The sequence below is a fragment of the Coregonus lavaretus genome (assembly GCF_964263955.1).
Source record: "Coregonus lavaretus genome assembly, contig: HAP1_SCAFFOLD_233, whole genome shotgun sequence".
NCBI lineage: Eukaryota > Metazoa > Chordata > Actinopteri > Salmoniformes > Salmonidae > Coregonus > Coregonus lavaretus.
In genome coordinates this window covers 594082-613901 of record NW_028166362.1, presented here as the reverse complement: position 1 = coordinate 613901, position 19820 = coordinate 594082, and the positions used below count along the sequence as shown (strand labels likewise).

Here is a 19820-nt window from a genome sequence, read left to right as displayed (position 1 = left end):
CTGGACAAACACTGGACACACTCACACTGGACACACACACACACACACTGGACACACACACACACTGTACACACACACACACACACACACTGAGCACACACACTGGACACACACACACACTGGACACACACACACACACACTGGACACACACACACTGGACACACACACCCACACACACTGGACAAACAAACACACACACACACACACAATGGACACACACACACTGGACACACTCACACTGGACACACACACACACACACACACTGGACACACACACACACACACACACACACACCAGACACACACACACACACATACACTGGACACACACATACACACACTAGACACACACACACACACACACACACACACTGGACACACACACACAAACACACTTGATACACACTCACACACACTGGACACACACATACACACTGGACACACACACACACTGGACACACACACACACACACACTGGACACACACACACTGGACACATTTCCATGTGTTGGATTTTGATGAAAGGAAATCCCATATAGCCTACTGGACAGGACTTTGCTATGGCATCTTCTGTTTGGGTGTCTCAGGTCAGGTCTGAGCCATGATCAGAATGTGTCTCTGTGTCTATTTCCAGCCCTGCCATTTCTACCTGTCCTGATCTAGTGTTTCACCCCTGACCTCCTCACACCGTCTCACTGTCCATGTCTGCTTTTAGCTCCCACCTCTACTTCACTGTGTTAATATGGACCTTATGCTTGTTATGTCACCTCTGGAACCAGTTATCAAACATACTGACCTTTCTGACCCTATCCCATGGCCCTACTTTCTACAACTGAACATTTAAATTCCTCTATGAGTTTTGTTTAGTGTCCATTTACTTATCTATGTATTTGTTGTATATTGGGGTTGTGCCGCAGAGCATCATGGGGGTTTGTATGTGTTGAGATGATCACGTTCCAGATAAATGGTTGAACTGATTCTTGTCTCCTGTCTCATCATTATTGAATTGTTATACAGACGTGGTTATGAAACCCACGAGACATAACAAAAGATTGGTGATGAGTTAGTCTGAACCTACAGGAACTATTCTGTCTGGAAGAAGTGGGTTTTTACAACTGTTTAAAACTGTTATTTTCTGTGGTCCATCCTAGGCTAATGTTAGCACAGTGTATTGCTAGCAGAGGCAAGTGCATAGTCCAGCTAGCTAAGAAAGAGAGTTAACATCGTCATGGACGGCAGAAAAGGACTGGAGACGGACATCGGAGTGGGAATACAACGTGATTAAAAAGGAGGAATATACAGTGATTAAAGGAAAGGACATTTATTCAACTGTGAAGACAAACCTTTTAATTAAATCTGCTAAATGAGCGAATTTAGGAGGAAACGTCAGTGAGTGAAGTGAATGAAGATCACGTAACTGAGGAAAATATTGCTTTGGTTGAGGACAATATTGAAGTGAGTGACAATCAGGAGCTTATTGAGAAACAAAAAATGGCTGGAATTGTTGGAAACATTGGACAATTTGATAAAAGTATTGAACAGTGGAGCTCATATACAAAACGGTTTGAATATTTTGTTCTTGTAAATGACATGGATGAGGACAACATTGTGCCTCCATGTTTTAGTGTAATGGGGCCAAAGACATTTAATTTACTAGGCAGCCTGCTACAGCCAGACAGAACAGGTAATAAGACGTATGGGGATATTGTGGAGATACTTAAAGGACATTTTTCACCAGAACCACTAGTTACCAAGACTTTTCCTAGCTCGTTTGTGAGAACCAGTTTTAGCCTTCAGTCCTAGTTTTGTTTCACCTGCCTGTTTGCCTACCTGTGTATGACCATTGCCTGCCTGTGACCACGATTCCTGTCTTCTGTAAAGGCGTAATAAACACCTGCCGCTCTGCGCGTGAATCTACACCTTTTTCTCCCTGAGTATTCATTACAGTACCCTAATGTTAAGTGTCATAAATGTATAGTTATTAGGAGCAGACATCTTTAAAGATAATAAGAAAGAGGGAAAAAGATAAAAACTAAATGAAATGATGAAAGTATAACATAGTAACCATCTGGTGAGCTAATACCCTGACCCTACCACAAACCCACCAACCCCCTCCCCAACTGAGGGAGTTAATAAACCATACCCTTAGACGCTAGTCTTTAAGCTAGATGTACCTGCTATGCATAGCATCGCCCCAAAGAGGTTCATTCTAAATTATATGGATATGGCATTAGAAGTGCATTGACTGTTCCCTGTAACATTAATATATTGTTAGTCGAGTCACAAAATACAATTTGAATCAAAGCGACAAACATCGGCAACAATAATGACTGGACTATTTAGCCCCACTTGAGCATGTCTCAACAACAAAACAACAACAACAACAGAGGATGTGTTCATAGTCACCAACAGCGCCTACCCGCACACACAAACGTCAACCAATCGGCATTTTTATTTATTTTATTTTTATTTCCCCTTTATTTAACCAGGTAAGAAGCCAGTTGAGAACAAGTTCTCATTTACAACTGCGACCTGGCCAAGATAAAGCACCAAGGCACCCTGAAACCTGCGCTGTGAAACAAACGCACCCAAGCAGCACAGGAAAAAAGACATCAAGCTATGATGAATAAATGGAAACCTTTACCAGACGATAACTATTATCCCTCAAATATAAAATAGAGACAATTAGTTAAACAATCACCATCCTCCTGAGTTCACCCTCCCAACCCCCCATTATATATATTTATATACACATGTACACACACACACAACTGTACAGCTATCAGCTAGCTGGCAATAGGCCCTTTTCACGATGACGTCATCTAACTTCCGCCTTTCCGCGTAGCAGGTTAACTTCACTTCCGTTCGCCCGTAACCTGAGACTTCTCAACGAGTAATAATGTTTACGTATATGCAATGGTTTGTAACTTGCTAACGTTATTGTTAATTCATAATTGTTCACTGCCTTAGTTACTTAAAAGTGGGCTAACGTTAGCTAACAACAACTTAGTACCAGATACCGATAACGTTAAAAGGTAGCGTTACATTGCTGCCTGGCTGTAATGTAACAAGTTTACTTAGCTAGCTATCTAACCCTTTGTTAGGCAGTTAGTTTATTCATGAATGTATAGTAACTCACCTATTCAAATACTGTTGTGCATGATAGCTAGATAAATATTGATTCCTGGTCAAAGCTGAATGTTAATTTAGCTGTTTCTTTTCTCCCGGTGTCTGTATCGCAACAGTATCACATCCAACACCGAAGCATGGCACAATATTCGAGAAGATGCTATTGCAGTGTACCATTTTGTTCAAACAACAAACAGAACAGGCCATCGCCCGGCTGAGGATTTTAGTCGAGAGGGCCATACGGAGGGTGAAGGAGTACCATATCTGGGATGGGCTTGTTCCTCTTTCCACAGTGGGTTCAGTGAATCAGCTGTGGGCCATCTGCTGCCTCATGTCGAACTATCAGGGACCTCTTGACATTAAAGGAGACAAACCAGTCTGATGTTTTTGTCAACTGGAAGTTGTATATTTCCTGAGTAAGCTAGATGGGCTGTAAATAGAAGTACTTTTATATTACTGTATTGTATGTACAAAAAAATGTAAATATGAATTAACTTTGTTGGTAATTTAATTGATCTAATGTTATACTGTATGTTTTTGTTAAGGGTAATAACTTTTTCATAGCTATTAATGAACCTAATGTGATATATTGTAAAAATATCCAACTATTAACCATGTTATGTGCTTATGTGTCATGGCACTGATGGAACTATTAAATATATGTTTGCAAGCAACTGCTTCCAATCATTTTTGATTTTGGTAAGAGCATTTACAACATCGCAATCCTTTTCAAAATTTGTATTTCAATACATAGATATACAGTATATAACACAATTAAGTTCATTTGCAGTTAAAGAAAAACATGTCGACATTTACATCACAATCCTTTTCAAAATGTGTGTTTCAGTACATAGGAGATATACAGTATATGACAAGTTAATTTGCAGTTAAAGAAAAAAATGTCAAAGGTTCACCTTCCACATTTACCTTAACACTATTTACACATAAAATTCTGCCTTATGTTTTATAACTTAAGAAGACATCCATGTAGATGTTATAATAGAAATGATCAAGCTTCTGTCGCATTGAGTGGATAATCTCCTCATCCCTAAAGATTCTCTCAACTGTGAAGTCAGTGCGGGTATCTGTAATGAAGTCACACCACTGAAGTCCGCTTAAGGCGAGTTGGCCTTGAACCTGATAGTAGTATTTGTGGCTCTTCTTAAGGCAGGCCTGGCCTTTAACTGTGATCAGGTGTTTAACTTGGGTAACATTTTCAACATCGCAACTCTTAACCTCAGCAAGACCAAATGGTGGTGCTTCTGTTGGGCAGAAGACTTTAGCATCCGGGCTGGCTGCAAGGTGAGGTGAATCAGGGTGGATGATGACCCCGCATTGTTTCAGAGAGACATCACAAAAATCAGAATATTGCCTCAGTATCTCAGGTTCCAGATCCAACCCTCTTCTCATAGCAGCTGTCTGAGGAGTTCCTCTCAGAATGCGGGTTGCCAAAGCCTTGGCAGACAACTCCCCACGAACATGGCATATTTCACGGAATCTGCTGGCTGTCAGTCGGGGTTTGCGTACCTGGCTCCACAGCTGGCATTCTGACTGCATTCTTGTTTCTGCTTCAATAGCAGCAGACATCTCCTCTGACACAATCAGGCTGTCCAAATGACATTGTTGTATGTAGTTGGGCTCAAAATCAATGGGAAATTTAAAGTTGTAACCTTCAATAGGCAACTGAGGAAACTCACTGGCACCAGGGTGTTTAATAATATCTCTACTTAATTCTAGAGGGCAATGGTAAGAAAGCACAGACCCAAATGGCACAGGGCCAAATTTAGAGTCCACCAAATTAAGGCCCTCAAGCCCGTGCAGCAATTTGCAAATCCCTGGTTGTGGACGGATGTCTTTCAGTTTCTCAGCACTGGCCATGACGTGAGGATCCGGAATAGGCCCTGGCATGAAAGTGAGATATGTCAAGTTTAGATTTCATTAAATGCCACCTTATCTTTTTCACTAAAAAAGACAACCACACTCATCCAGTCTCGTACATGCTTCTAATACAAATAAAAAAATATCCACTGAAAGTCTATATAAAAAGTAACAAATAATAATCACTTTTATGTTTGTATTATTTTAGAAATGCACTAAAGTCTTTGTGCTCTAGTACAGGCGGGGGCTCATTCAGACTCACCATCATAGGCTCGGTACAGTGTGCACTTCACACCAGCTCTGACACTTGTTTTTTTCTTAGCCGCTGGTTTACACACCGCCATATCATTGGTGGCCTCTGGTACAATTCCCTGTGATATAATAATGATGAACAATACATTGTCAAAAGTCAATACAAACTGCAAAGTTCTGCATCAGTGTAACAAATAATATCTGACCTGTGTCCTAGGCCGGTGCCAGGTCTGCAGTGCGCTGGTGCATGACAGAGGCAATGGCACTGTCTTAAAGCCCATGGTAACATAGTGAGCACTTTGAAAAAGAAGTGCTACTATGTGATTACATAGTGCTTTCCCAGCAGAGCAGGAACATGACATGTGATTGAGTACCACAGGAACCTCTGCAGAGTCTAGTGTAACCTGTTCATAGAGACATAACAATTAGTGCTGTACTTACAAAACATTTTTTCTGCGTTTCATTATAAACTACTGTACACAATTTTCAAAACCCAATTTCTTTTTTTAATTAAGAAAAATTGGCTGTTCTGAAACCTTTGACAAGTAGTGCCAACACTTATCGAAAATTTGAACATTTTGAGTTATCACAGAATCTTTCCCAGTCTTTATTGCCGTCAACAACCCACATCGGTTTGTAAGAATTTCGTTGTGTATTAAGTTTAATGATACAAAATCAGAGCTCAGACTGAGAAACAAACTGATCCACAGTGGAACATTGTGGAATCATTCTTATTAAATCTGCAACCGCAGCAAAACACAACAAAAAGAAAACTTATCTATCTTAACCTATCTTATCATAATGTTAGAGAACTGTTTATCTGAGAAACCTGAAGCCGATGAGCCTCCTCATTTTTCTTCATGGACCTGTAACATCGCCCTCTCACTGTCACCTCACCGTTAACTACACTTGAGACTGTTTCAATACAGTGATTGGGAGAAAGGGCGCAGCATTAGCCATTAATACATTACTGACTCTTATCTTACGGTCGATACAAACAGCAGTAATATTAAAAAGAGGCTGCAAAACAGAAACTCGTCAGCTCATAACCTTCGCTAGCATAGGGCTAATTTAAGCTAAATAAAGATAAACACGTACCTTCATAATCAAACAGGTAACCTTCAACGAAGAACTTGTAGCCTTTATCAAGCTTCGATCTTGAAGTAAGGGACCACTTGTCAGCAAGTCGTTCTACGTCGTTAAGTCGTATTGGTGGCAGATGTGAAAGGGACTGGGTGAACTCCATAATGATGTGCTACTAGCTAAGCGTTCCTAAGCGACACCGGATGTAAACATAACCTGCATCGCGGCAGAACGGAAGTTGTCTGACGTCACGTGAAAAGGGCCTATTGTTCTAGTTAAGATCTCACAACACAGTTACGCTGCTACAATTAAGGCATAAGACATAAGTATATATCATTTGAAAATGCAGACAAAATTGGCTTGTACTTGTCATGTAATAACAATTTTGAAAAACACTAAAAAGGCTATGTATTCTCCCAAGGTCAATACTTCAAAAAATAATGAATCATAAAATGTTTGTCCTCTGTAGTTGCGTGTCTTTCTTTTTTTGCTGAAATCCATACTTTTTCATTAAACGTTAATGAAATTCAACCACCGACTTTTTGCTAATTTTTTTTGCAACTGTGTCATTTGAATATCCAATGACTTAGACCAAGGGCTCCAAACTGGACAAACACACACACACACACACACACACACTGGACACACACACACACACACACACACACACACACACACACACACACACACCCACACACTGGACACAAACACACTGGACACAAACACACACTGGACAAACACACACACACACAAACACACACTGGACATACACACACACACACACTGGACACACACACACATACTGGACACACAAACACACTCACTTGACATACACACACACCCTGGACAGACACACACACACACACATTGGACACACACCGGACACATACACATACACACACACACACTGGACACACACACACACACACACACTGGACACACACTGGACACATATACACACACACACACACACACACTGGAAACACACACACACACACTGGACACACACACACAGTGGACACACACACACACTTGGACAAATGTATATACTGACTGTTTGTGTGTGTGTGTGTGTGTGTGTGTGTGTGTGTGTGTGTGTGTGTGTGTGTGTGTGTGTGTGTGTGTGTGTGTGTGTGTGTGTGTGTGTGTGTGTGTGAGAGTTCAGGTGTATCCCTCAATGACTGTCTGTTCTTCTGCTTACCGCTACAGTGTGGAACATGGTGGAGAGAACACAATGAAACCTGGACTTAGAAAATGTGAGTGTTGACTGCTGTGAAGAATATGACTAAGAATAAGTCTTAATTCAAGTGAAGTCAAAGTCAAAGACCACCATCATTACTTACTTGGTCATATTAAATATCAGCTGTTGTTCTACAGAAGCACAAATCAGGGACACCAAAGTTTACAAAGAGTTGCTTTGACAATGTGTGTGTCTGTGTGTGTGTGTGGCGTGTTCCTGTTACATTAGAAATGTGTGTGTGTGTGTGTGTGTGTGTGTGTGTGTGTGTGTGTTCAGGATGTTTGTGTGCGTGTGTGTGTGTGTGTGTGTTCATGCTTGCATGCATACAGGTGTGTGTGTTCAGGGTGTGTGTGTGTGTGTTGTGTATGTGTGTGTGTGTGTGTGTGTTTGTGTTCAGGATGTGTGTGTGTGTCCAGTGTGTGTGTGTGTGTAATTAATTAGAATAAGTGTGTTTTATATTACCATACATAACATATGATCATTCAACAAGTCTCAAGTTACCTTAACTTCTCCTTTTGATACCTAGAAACATCTACATTAAATGAATTAGTGAAAAGTGAGTTAACATTCTAATGTGAATGATGATGATTTCTAATATTGTGTCTGGTTTCATCCATCAGATGTCTGTGATCTCACACTGGACCTAAACACAGTAAACAGATTCCTCTCTCTGTTTGAGGAGAACAGAAAGGTGACATGGAGGAGAGAGGAGCAGCCGTATCCTGATCACCCAGAGAGATTTGAGGACTGGCCTGAGGTGCTGTGTAGAGAGGGTCTGACTGGGCGCTGTTACTGGGAGGTAGAGAGGAGTGGGAGTGGGGCTGTTATAGGAGTGGCATATAAAGGAATCAGCAGGAGAGGAAGTGGTAATGACAGTGGGATTGGATACAATGACAAGTCCTGGAGTCTGACCTGCTCTGACAACAGTTACAGAGCCTGGCACAATAATAAGTCCACTACCATAGACGTCCCCTCCTCCAGCTCCCACAGAGTAGGAGTGTATCTGGACTGGCCAGACGGCACTCTGTCCTTCTATAGAGTCTCCTCTGACACACTGACCCACCTGAACACATTCCACTCCACATTCACTGAGCCCCTCTATCCAGGGTTTTGGGTTCATCATGTTTGGGGTTCCTCAGTAACTTTAACACACTGAACACACAAACACTGGACACACACTGGACACACACACATACACTGCACAAACACACACACACAAACACACACTGGACACACACACACACACACACACTCACACTGGACACACACACATACACTGGACACACACACACACACATACACTGGACACACACACACACACTGACACACTGGACACACACACATACTGGACACACACACACACACATACTGAACACACACACTGACACACACTGGACACACAAACACACTTGATACACACACACTGTACACACACACACACACACACACACCGGACAAACAAACACTGGACACACACACACACACACACACACACACACACACACACACACACACACACACACACACACACAGTACACACATACATTGATCACACACACTGGACAAACACACCCACACACTGGACACTGTACACACATACACACACACTGACACACACACACACACACTGGACACACACACACACTGGACACACACACACAATGGACACACACACTGAACACACACACACTGGACACACACACACTGGACACACACACACAGAGGACACACACACACACACACACACACACACTGGACACACACACACACACATACACTGGACACACACACACACACACTGGACACACACACACACACACACTGGACACACACACACACACTGGACACACACACACACACACTCACACTGGACCCACACACATACACACTGGACACACACACACTGGACACACACACAGGACACACACACACACACACACACCTGACACACACACACACACAGGACACACGCACACACTCACTGGACACACACACACACTGGACACACACACTCACACACACTGGACAAACACACACACACTGGACACACACAAACACACACACACAGTGGACGCACACACTGGACACACACACATACGCTGGACACACACACACTGGACACACACACACACACACACACTTACACTGGACAAACACACACATGCACACAGGACACACACACCTGACACACACACACACACAGGACACACACACTGGACACACACACACACTGGACACACACACACACACTGGACACACACACACACACTGGACACACACACACATACACACACACACCTGACACACACACTGGACACACACACACACACACACACACACACACACACACACTGGACACACACACACTGGACACACACACACACACACACACACACACACACACTGGACACACATACATACACTGGACACACACACACACTGGACACACACACACTGAACACAACCAGCCCTGCCATTTCTACCTGTCCTGATCTAGTGTTTCACCCCTGACCTCCTCACACCGTCTCACTGTCCATGTCTGCTTTTAGCTCCCACCCCTACTTCACTGTGTTATAATGGACCTTATGCTTGTTATGTCACCTCTGTAACCAGTTATCAAACATACTGACCTTTCTGACCCTATCCCATGGACCTACTTTCTACAACTGAACATTTAAATTCCTCTATGAGTTTTGTTTAGTGTCCATTTACTTATCTATGTATTTGTTGTATATTGGGGTTGTGCTGCAGAGCATCATGGGGGTTTGTATGTATTGAGATGATCACGTTCCAGATAAATGGTTGAACTGATTCCTGTCTCCTGTCTCATCATTATTGAATTGTTATACAGACGTGGTTATAAAACCCACGAGACATAACAAAAGATTGGTGATGAGTAAGTCTGAATCTACAGGAACTATTCTGTCTGGAAGAAGTGGGTTTTTACAACTGTTTAAAACTGTTATTTTCTGTGGTACAGAATAGGCTAATGTTAGCACAGTGTATTGATAGCAGAGGCAAGTGCATAGTCTAGCTAGCTAAGAAAGAGAGTTAACCAGTGGTGTAAAGTACATAAGTAAAAATACTTTAAAGTACTACTTAAGTAATTTTTTTGGGTATCTGTACTTGACTTTACTATTTATATTTTTGACTATTTTTACTTTCACTTCACTACATTCCTAAAGAAAATAATGTACTTTTTACTCCATACATTTTCCCTGACACCCAAAAGTACTCGTTACATTTTGAATGCTTAGCAGGACAGAAAATGGTCCAATTCACACACTTATCAAGAGAACATCCCTGCTGCCTCTGATCTGGCAGACTCACTAAACACAAATGCTTTGTTTGTAAATTGTCTGAGTGTTGGAGTGTGCCTCTGGCTGAACGTACATTTTAAAAACAAGAAAATCGTCTGGTTTGCTTTATGTAAGGAATTTGAAATGATTTATACTTTTACTTTTGATACTTTAGTATATTTTAGTAATTACATTTACTTTTGATACTTAAGTATATTTAAAACCAAATTCTTTTAGACTTTTACTCAAGTAGTATTTTACTGGGTGACTTTCACTTTTAGTTGAGTCATTTTCTATTAAGGTATCTTTACTTTTACTCAAGTATGACAATTGGGTACTTTTTCCACCACTGGAGTTAACATCGTCATGGACGGCAGAAAAGGACTGGAGACGGACATCGGAGTGGGAAAACAACGTGATTAAAAAGGGGGAATATACAGTGATTAAAGGAAAGGACATGTATTCAACTGTGAAGACAAACCTTTTAATTAAATCTGCAAAAGGAGCGAACTTAGGAGGAAACGTCTTTGAGTGAAGTGAATGAAGATCACATGACTGAGGGAAATATTGCTTTGGTTGAGGACAATATTGAAGTGAGTGACAATCAGGAGCTTATTGAGAAACAAAAAATTATTGGAATTGTTGGAAACATTGGACAGTTTGATGAAAGTATTGAGCAGTGGAGTTCATATACAGAACGGTTTGAATATTTTGTTCTTGTAAATGACATGGATGAGGACAACATTGTGCCTACATGTTTTAGTGTAATGGGGCCAAAGACATTTAATTTACTAGGCAGCCTGCTACAGCCAGTCAGAACAGGTAATAAGACGTATGGGGATATTGTGGAGATACTTAAAGGACATTTTTCACCAGAACCACTAGTTAATGCTGAAAGGTTCAGGTTCCACAGGCGACATCAGGAAGAGGGAGAATCAGTAACAACGTTTGCTGCTGCATTAAAGAAACTACCAGAACACTGTGAGTTTAATGCTGTTGTAAATGACATCATTAGAGACAGACTAGTATGTGGGCTACGGAGTGAAGCTACACAAAAGAGACTGTTGACTGAAAGTCATCTGACCTTGGCAAAGGACATTGAAATCAGTGTGTCCATGGAACTAGCTGCTAAAGAGGCTCACCAGTTGAGTTCATCAGGAACTTAGTGGGTTCATCTAACAATCCTAATCATCAGCTGATACATTTTTATCTCATACACAGGGTAAACCTTCCACCTAGAAAACATCATTTAATAGAAATGACAACCGCTCCTCTGTGTGATCTATGTAATCAAGGTGCCTTGGGCTCCTTTAATCATATGTACTGGGAGTGACCAGGGGACATGTTTTGGATAGAGGTATCCTCATACCTTGTTCCCCCAAACTGTTATTACTGAATGATAATTCACCACTGTCATTACAGCAAAGACGTATAATGTTGTCAGGTTGGACAGCAGCTAAAAATATGTTGGAACTAAGATGGCAACCACCACACCTCATTGGATCAGCACTTTTATAGATATAATTTATTTAGAACTATCCACTGCTAGGATCCATGGGGCTAGCCAAACAACAATTGCAGCTGAAACCATAAAATAACTATTGTAGTGGGTTTTACCCAACAGATTGACCGTTCATTATAATTTTTGTGCAAATGTGTACCTTGATTTAGTATTTAATTTCATGGAGATCAGGATGGGTGTGTTGGGGTGGTCCCAGGAGGGGTTGGAGGGTGGGGTGGGGTGGTCCTAGGAGGGGTTGGAGGGTGGGTTGGGGTGGTCCCAGGAGGGGTTGGAGGGTGGGTTGGGGTGGTCCCAGGAGGGGTTGGAGGGTGGGTTGGGGTGGTCCCAGGAGGGGTTGGAGGGTGGGTTGGGGTGGTCCCAGGAGGGGTTGGAGGGTGGGTTGGGGTGGTCCCAGGAGGGGTTGGAGGGTGGGTTGGGGTGGTCCCAGGAGGGGTTGGCGGGTGGGTTGGGGTGGTCCCAGGAGGGGTTGGAGGGTGGGTTGGGGTGGTCCCAGGAGGGGTTGGAGGGTGGGTTGATGCAGCTGAGGTGGGTGATTGTATATGTGGTTTATAATAATTTTATTTATCTGCAATAACTAGTTTCCATAATATACTGATATATATTTTAACAGTATTGTGTTTCTAGCTGTATAACCATTCCTGCTGCTGTTTGTTCTGATATATATTTTAACAGTATTGTGTCTCTAGCTGTATAACCATTCCTGCTGCTATTTGTTCTGATATATATTTTAACACTATTGTGTCTCTAGCTGTATAACTATTCATGTTGCTATTTGTTCTTGTCTGTGTTCCTTTCAAATAAATAAAACGTTGATCATAAAGAAAGGAAAAGTGCACAGTTTCAACTGAAAATCAGAGACAGGGAAATCAAGTCACATGCTTCCACTGTGGCAAGGTGGGACATCAGATGTCTACATGCTGGTGGAAGGACATGGATTGTCCAGCCTGTGGTAAAAAGGGACATCAGGCTTCTACATGCTGGTGTAAGGACATGGATTGTCCAGCCTGTGGTAAAAAGGGCAACATAGGACAAGTCTCCAGAAACAAAAAGAGAACAGAGAAATCACAAAAACGGGAAACAAGAAACAGACATTCCAACGAAAGACAAATAGACATGTTCACACTGTTGAGTAAGAGAACACTGAGGTGAGTGACTCATCAGACCAGGAAGTCACACTGAAAATCCTGACCTTTTCCTGGTGGGTCGCACGGCTACTATGTCTCCCCCTTGCTAGAGGGACAGCCGGTGCGTATGGAGATTGACACAGGGGCAGCTGTATCTCTTGTGTCAGAAAAAATACACTGAAACACCTTCCACTTCAACCAGCGCACCTCGTGTTAAAGACTTACACAGGTGAATCTGTCGCTGTGAGAGGCATCACTGATGTCACAGTTCAGGTAAACAGACAAACTGAAAAGCTGCCACTCTATGTTGTGAAAGGAGACTATGCATCACTACTGGGATGTTCATAGTTGGAGAAAATCACACTGGACTGGCCATCAGTGCATACAATGACACATGGAGACACAGACCTACCTGCCATCTTAAAGAAACATGGAGAAGTCTTTAATGGACAGCTGGGTAGTATGAACGACATTACAGGGAAGCTTAGCATTAAGCCAGACAGCAAACCAACGTTTCTGAAAGCGGACCTGTACCTTATGCTATCAGACCAAAAGTCAAGGCTGACTTGGAGGCTTTAGTCAAGAACAAAGTACTGGAGCCGGTCAGCATGAGTGAATGCATGAGCAACACCCATCTACCAGTCCTTAACACTAGAACCGCCTGTTCTTTCAGCATATAAGAACCCGCTAGAGAAAGTTACCAGGCGTCCACTTTAGCAAATGCATCAGATGCATATCAACCAGCAAGGTGCAAGGTGTGCAAACATGGTTTGTTAAATAAACGCTTGATAAATAGTGCATCATATATTGTAAATTATTTATTGCATGAAGAAATATTTGTGGAAATATATCAATAAAATAACAACAATAGTTAATTCTACAAAGTAAAAATAAAATCGGCCTATATCCTATTTCTGTTTCCCTTACAATAAAAACATTACAGCATAATCCATCTGATCAACTTTATTTGTAGATTCAATTAGTAATAGAGTTTTAGTACTTAATAAAGTCCATTTACAGTTTATTTTGACAAACTACAAACTACAAATATAATAATAATAATATTAATAATAAAACTAGCCAGGTGTTCAGGTGAAATATTTTGCTGTATTCCTAAACAAAAGCACCAGTGCATTAACAATTGTAAAGGATTAATTGCATAAATAAATATTTGTGGAAATATATTTATGACAAGATATAAAAACAATCATTTGTTGCTTGTATCAGACACTGTACCGCGCCTTTACACATGAATCAATCACATCTTCTCTTAATGTTTCGGGTCCACAAACAAATCAAATCGGTTGCCTGCACACAGTTTTAATGGGCCTTGTTTGGTGTGCACCTGCTGTCTTGACATTGTGTATTTTTCCCCAGTGGGAGCTGTGGTGCTTGGGGAAGAGGGAGAACAGGACCTGCTGTCTTGACATTGTGTATTTTTCCCCAGTGGGAGCTGTGGTGCTTGGGGAAGAGGGAGAACAGGACCTGCTGTCTTGGCATTGTGTATTTTTCCCCAGTGGGAGCTGTGGTGCTTGGGGAAGAGGGAGAACAGGACCTGCTGTCTTGACATTGTGTATTTTTCCCCAGTGGGAGCTGTGGTTCTTGGGGAAGAGGGAGAACAGGACCTGCTGTCTTGGCATTGTGTATTTTTACCCAGTGGGAGCTGTGGTGCTTGAGGAAGAGGGAGAGCAGGACCTGCTGTCTTGACATTGTGTATTTTTCCCCAGTGGGAGCTGTGGTGCTTGGGAAAGAGGGAGAGCAGGACCTGCTGTCTTGACATTGTGTCTCCTTTTTCCCCAGTGGGAGCTGTGGTTCTTGGGGAAGAGGGAGAGCAGGACCTGCTGTCTTGACATTGTGTCTTTTTCCCCAGTGGGAGCTGTGGTTCTTGGGGAAGAGGGAGAGCAGGACCTGCTGTCTTGGCGGCCTGCTTGGTGACTGTAGCTTCTTTCTCTGTGTTCATGTGGTTCTCACCAAGCTCACATGCCAGATCCATGATGAAATGTCTCCTGCTGACTGTCTTGTCAAGGCATTGCTTGTACACAGGGGCGGTGTGTTCATTAGGGCGATATGGGCGACGCACTGCCAAACGGGAAAAGGAAGGGATTTTTTTTCTAATCAATTATATCATGGCAACAGTAGTTATCAGTGTTCTAATCTAGACGTGTGATCTGCCACTAAATGTCCAATCAGGCTAAAGTCGTGCTTCAAATGTCCCCGCCCGTTTTGCGGCGATTTCAGTCAGGTTGAAAATCGCCCAGAAGTCTCTCATAGCCTCTAATGTAAAATCAATTTTTTTTCAAATATCAGAGCTTTCAATACAATCTCTATGGGTTTCTGAGGGCTTGCACTTACGCGCTTTCGTCATACGTAACATAACCATGAACGTAACTAAGAAAAGAGCGGGTAGCCTCATCAATCAATTCACTACTACTGTCAAAATGGCTAGCCTTCAGTGCAACTCGATTGTCTCTTTGAAAGAAGTTCCTTTTTGTCGGCGAACAAATCAAGATAAATTGGCAACGAAACAATTAGGACCTCCCAGACCAAATTTAATAATTCAACAGGTTTCTACTAAGCAGAGTCGTGAACACTGTCTACGAGAATCGAGACGACCTCATAGAATGTTTTGAAGCCATTCGGACGGGTTCATTTCACCAGCCCACCGTGAGAGAGGCATCTGGCTACGTGAGGATGCTACATGATGAAGATTAAAAATGTTTCCTGCGGCTTTTTCACAAAATCATGCCCCACGTCGACATTCTGTACCAGAAGCTACAGAAGAAGGACATCGATGCTGTCTTTATCAAACGTGCCCTCGACAGCTTCACAAGCAGTGTGCAGGCCATAAGGTAAGATTAAACAATATCATTCGATCTTTCTCAAAGCAGAGCTTTATTTGAAAATGTATGCATGAAAGGAGACTGCATTTGTGTTTGAAATTACATTATTCTCATTATATATGGCCAGTGGTGTAATCTATCTTATTTTATATACTATGTGTACTGTACAGTGGTGCTCATAAGTGTATGAACACATTCTAAAGTTGACTAAAAAGAGGAATAAAAAAATAAAAAAGTCATCTTTTGGAAATTGATCTTAATGACTTAATTAAAAAAGTTGGAAAATCCAACCTTTAAGGACACCAATTTTCTTTTCTTTTTTATTCCTCTTTTTAGTCAACTTTAGCATGGGATCATAAGCTTATGAGCACCACTGTATACTGTGCTGAACATCCAGGCTATGTGAGACACAAAGGCTAACTTAAACACTAAAGACTTTATGCATCCCTGCCCATTTTAAGTGGAACTGAAGTATTTGTACTATACATGGATACATTGCATATACCTGTGCATCACATAGACAACAATACTGTACAAAGCCAACATACACATTGGTCTGTTTGCCTTCAGGGACTCCTCTCAACAGCAGCTGCAAGAAGCAACAGGAGCCAAAAGACCCAGAACAGCTTTGAGAGAAGAGGAGAAGCAGAGGCTGTCTGAAGAGGTCTGCAACACCATCCTGGATCACACCAAAGAAAGGTTATCTTTCTCTGGCCACCTTGTGAGTGCTACCTTACTGCAAGCAGACATGTTTGAAAGGTACTGCCATTCATTTCCTGATGAGGCTCTGAATGCCACTGTGAATGCATACCCCATGCTGAGCAAGGCAAAGCTCAAGACAGAACTATCTCTGATCTATGAGAATCCTGAATTCAAGGGATGCTGTGGTGCACTGGCACTGTACCAGGTTCTCATGAGCTACAACCTCCAGGAGACGTTCTCTGAGACTGTGACTCTGTTGAACATCCTCATAACTACTCCCATGACAACAGCTGAAGCTGAGAGATGTTTCTCAACTTTGACACGAGTTAAGACATTCCTGCGAAATTCAATGGGCCAGGAACGTCTGAATGCACTGGCCATGCTTTCCATGGAGAGGGAACTAGTCCTCAGCATGCCTGATTTCAATGAGAAAGTCATTGACCGCTTTGCTGCATTGAAAGAGAGAAGAGAACAGTTTCAGTACAAGTAATGTAGCCTCTCTCTCTCTTTGTCCCTCCCTGTCTGTCTCTTTAACACATACACACCAAAATCAGTTCACAGTTGATGTTGTTTAAAATAGTTATTTTTCATTTTTTTAAAAGTAAAAAAATAAATAATCTGTTCATGTTCATTTTTACAAATCTATACAATTGGCCAGATTATGGTTGTTCATATTTACAAATCTATACAATTGGCCAGAATATGGTTGTTCATTTTTACAAAGCCATACAGATAGCTGTGTTTACCTTTTCTAGAAATTACTTTCAAATTCTGTTTTCAGGCAAAATGTCTATCACTGTTCATTTTTACAAATCTATACAAGAGGGCAGAATATGGAAGTCTATAAAAATGTCTTATTACCAATAACTTGCATCAATGTTTTCAGTAGCCTCTATCAAAAGCTCCTGCTTGCTTGTTGTGAATTATGCTCAGGTGCACATATTTCCAATTCAACCATGAGGCAAAAAATGTGGTAAAAGCTCTTGTTGATCCTGCAATCTGAACAAATACCAAGATGCTGTATTTTCAGCTGATATTTCATTTGTTTATGGAAATGCATATTGTTTATGCAGTGTTGAGGAATGTGAAAGAACACCCTTGATTATTTTTACTGTGATAACTTATTTTGATTTTGTAAGCCAACACTTTTGAGATCAGTCAATAAATGCTTCTGGTATTGACTTATATGCTGCCCCTGTCTTCATGTTGTTGCTGGACATATCTTTTTAAAAATGTGTGTAGGTCACCTAAATCATCAGAAAAATTGCCCCCCCTGAGAATTTTTTCAGGAGCCGCCACTGCTTGTACAACACGTGTTGATAGCAGTCATGTCGAGCACATTGTAGAACACCTCAACAGGCCAGCGGAGAGTACCCCCTTTTACAGAGTAAAGTCAACAGGCCAGAGGAGAGTACCCCCTTTTACAGAGTACAGTCAACAGGCCAGAGGAGAGTACCCCCTTTTACAGAGTACAGTCAACAGGCCAGCGGACAGTACCCCCTTTTACAGAGTACAGTCAACAGGCCAGAGGAGAGTACCCCCTTTTACAGAGTACAGTCAACAGGCCAGAGGAGAGTACCCCCTTTTACAGAGTACAGTCAACAGGCCAGAGGAGAGTACCCCCTTTTACAGAGTACAGTCTGGACATCTGGTCTAGCATCCACACCAAGCTTTAACATAAAATAAAATAGAATAGAAAAGGTTATAATTATATAGAATGATAATACTAATAGTAATAATATGAATGTAATATGATAAAAGGGGATCCTATTTGGTGTTTGGCAGATGGGAAGGCTATCTGTATATGGTAGAGATACTGTATATACCTTTGTGTGATTGTAGTCTGTCACTGTCTCTGGTTTCTTCTTCTGGTCACCGCCGGTGGCAACAGTGGGGTGCATGGTGCTGAGGAAGCTAACACTTATTTATTTAACATCTGTACACCGTGAGTGTTGCTTTACCACTCTCCATCACACCGTGAGTGTTGCTTTACCACTCTCCATCACACCGTGAGTGTTGCTTTACCACTCTCCATCACACCGTGAGTGTTGCTTTACCACTCTCCATCACACCGTGAGTGTTGCTTTACCACTCTTCATCACACCGTGAGTGTTGCTTTACCACACTCTCCATCACACCGTGAGTGTTGCTTTACCACTCTCCATCACACCGTGAGTGCTGCTTTACCACCCTCCATCACACCGTGAGTGTTGCTTTACCACACTCTCCATCACACCGTGAGTGTTGCTTTACCACTCTCCATCACACCGTGAGTGCTGCTTTACCACCCTCCATCACACCGTGAGTGTTGCTTTACCACACTCTCCATCACACCGTGAGTGTTGCTTTACCACTCTCCATCACACCGTGAGTGTTAATTTATCACTCTTCATCACACCGTGAGTGTTGCTTTACCACACTCTCCATCACACCGTGAGTGTTGCTTTACCACCCTCCATCACACCGTGAGTGTTGCTTTACCACTCTGCATCACACTGTGAGTGTTGCTTTACCAGTCTCCATCACACCGTGAGTGTTGCTTTACCACTCTCCATCACACTGTGAGTGTTGCTTTACCACTCTCCATCACACCGTGAGTGTCGCTTTACCACTCTCCATCACATCGTGAGTGTCACTTTACCACTCTCCATCACACCGTGAGTGTTGCTATACCACTCTCCCTCACACTGTGAGTGTTTCTTTACCACTCTCCCTCACACCGTGAGTGTTTCTTTACCACTCTCCATCAC

General features: G+C 42.1%; 1 long non-coding RNA gene across 1 annotated transcript; it reads right to left on the bottom strand.

The window, feature by feature from the left end:
- Positions 1–4881: 4881 nt before the first annotated feature.
- Positions 4882–5488, bottom strand: LOC311114834. Its single transcript, XR_014611160.1, has 3 exons — positions 5467–5488; positions 5271–5379; positions 4882–5031 (listed from the first exon to the last, which is right to left on the bottom strand). It is a non-coding gene; the product is annotated as an uncharacterized lncRNA (long non-coding RNA).
- Positions 5489–19820: the final 14332 nt, after the last annotated feature.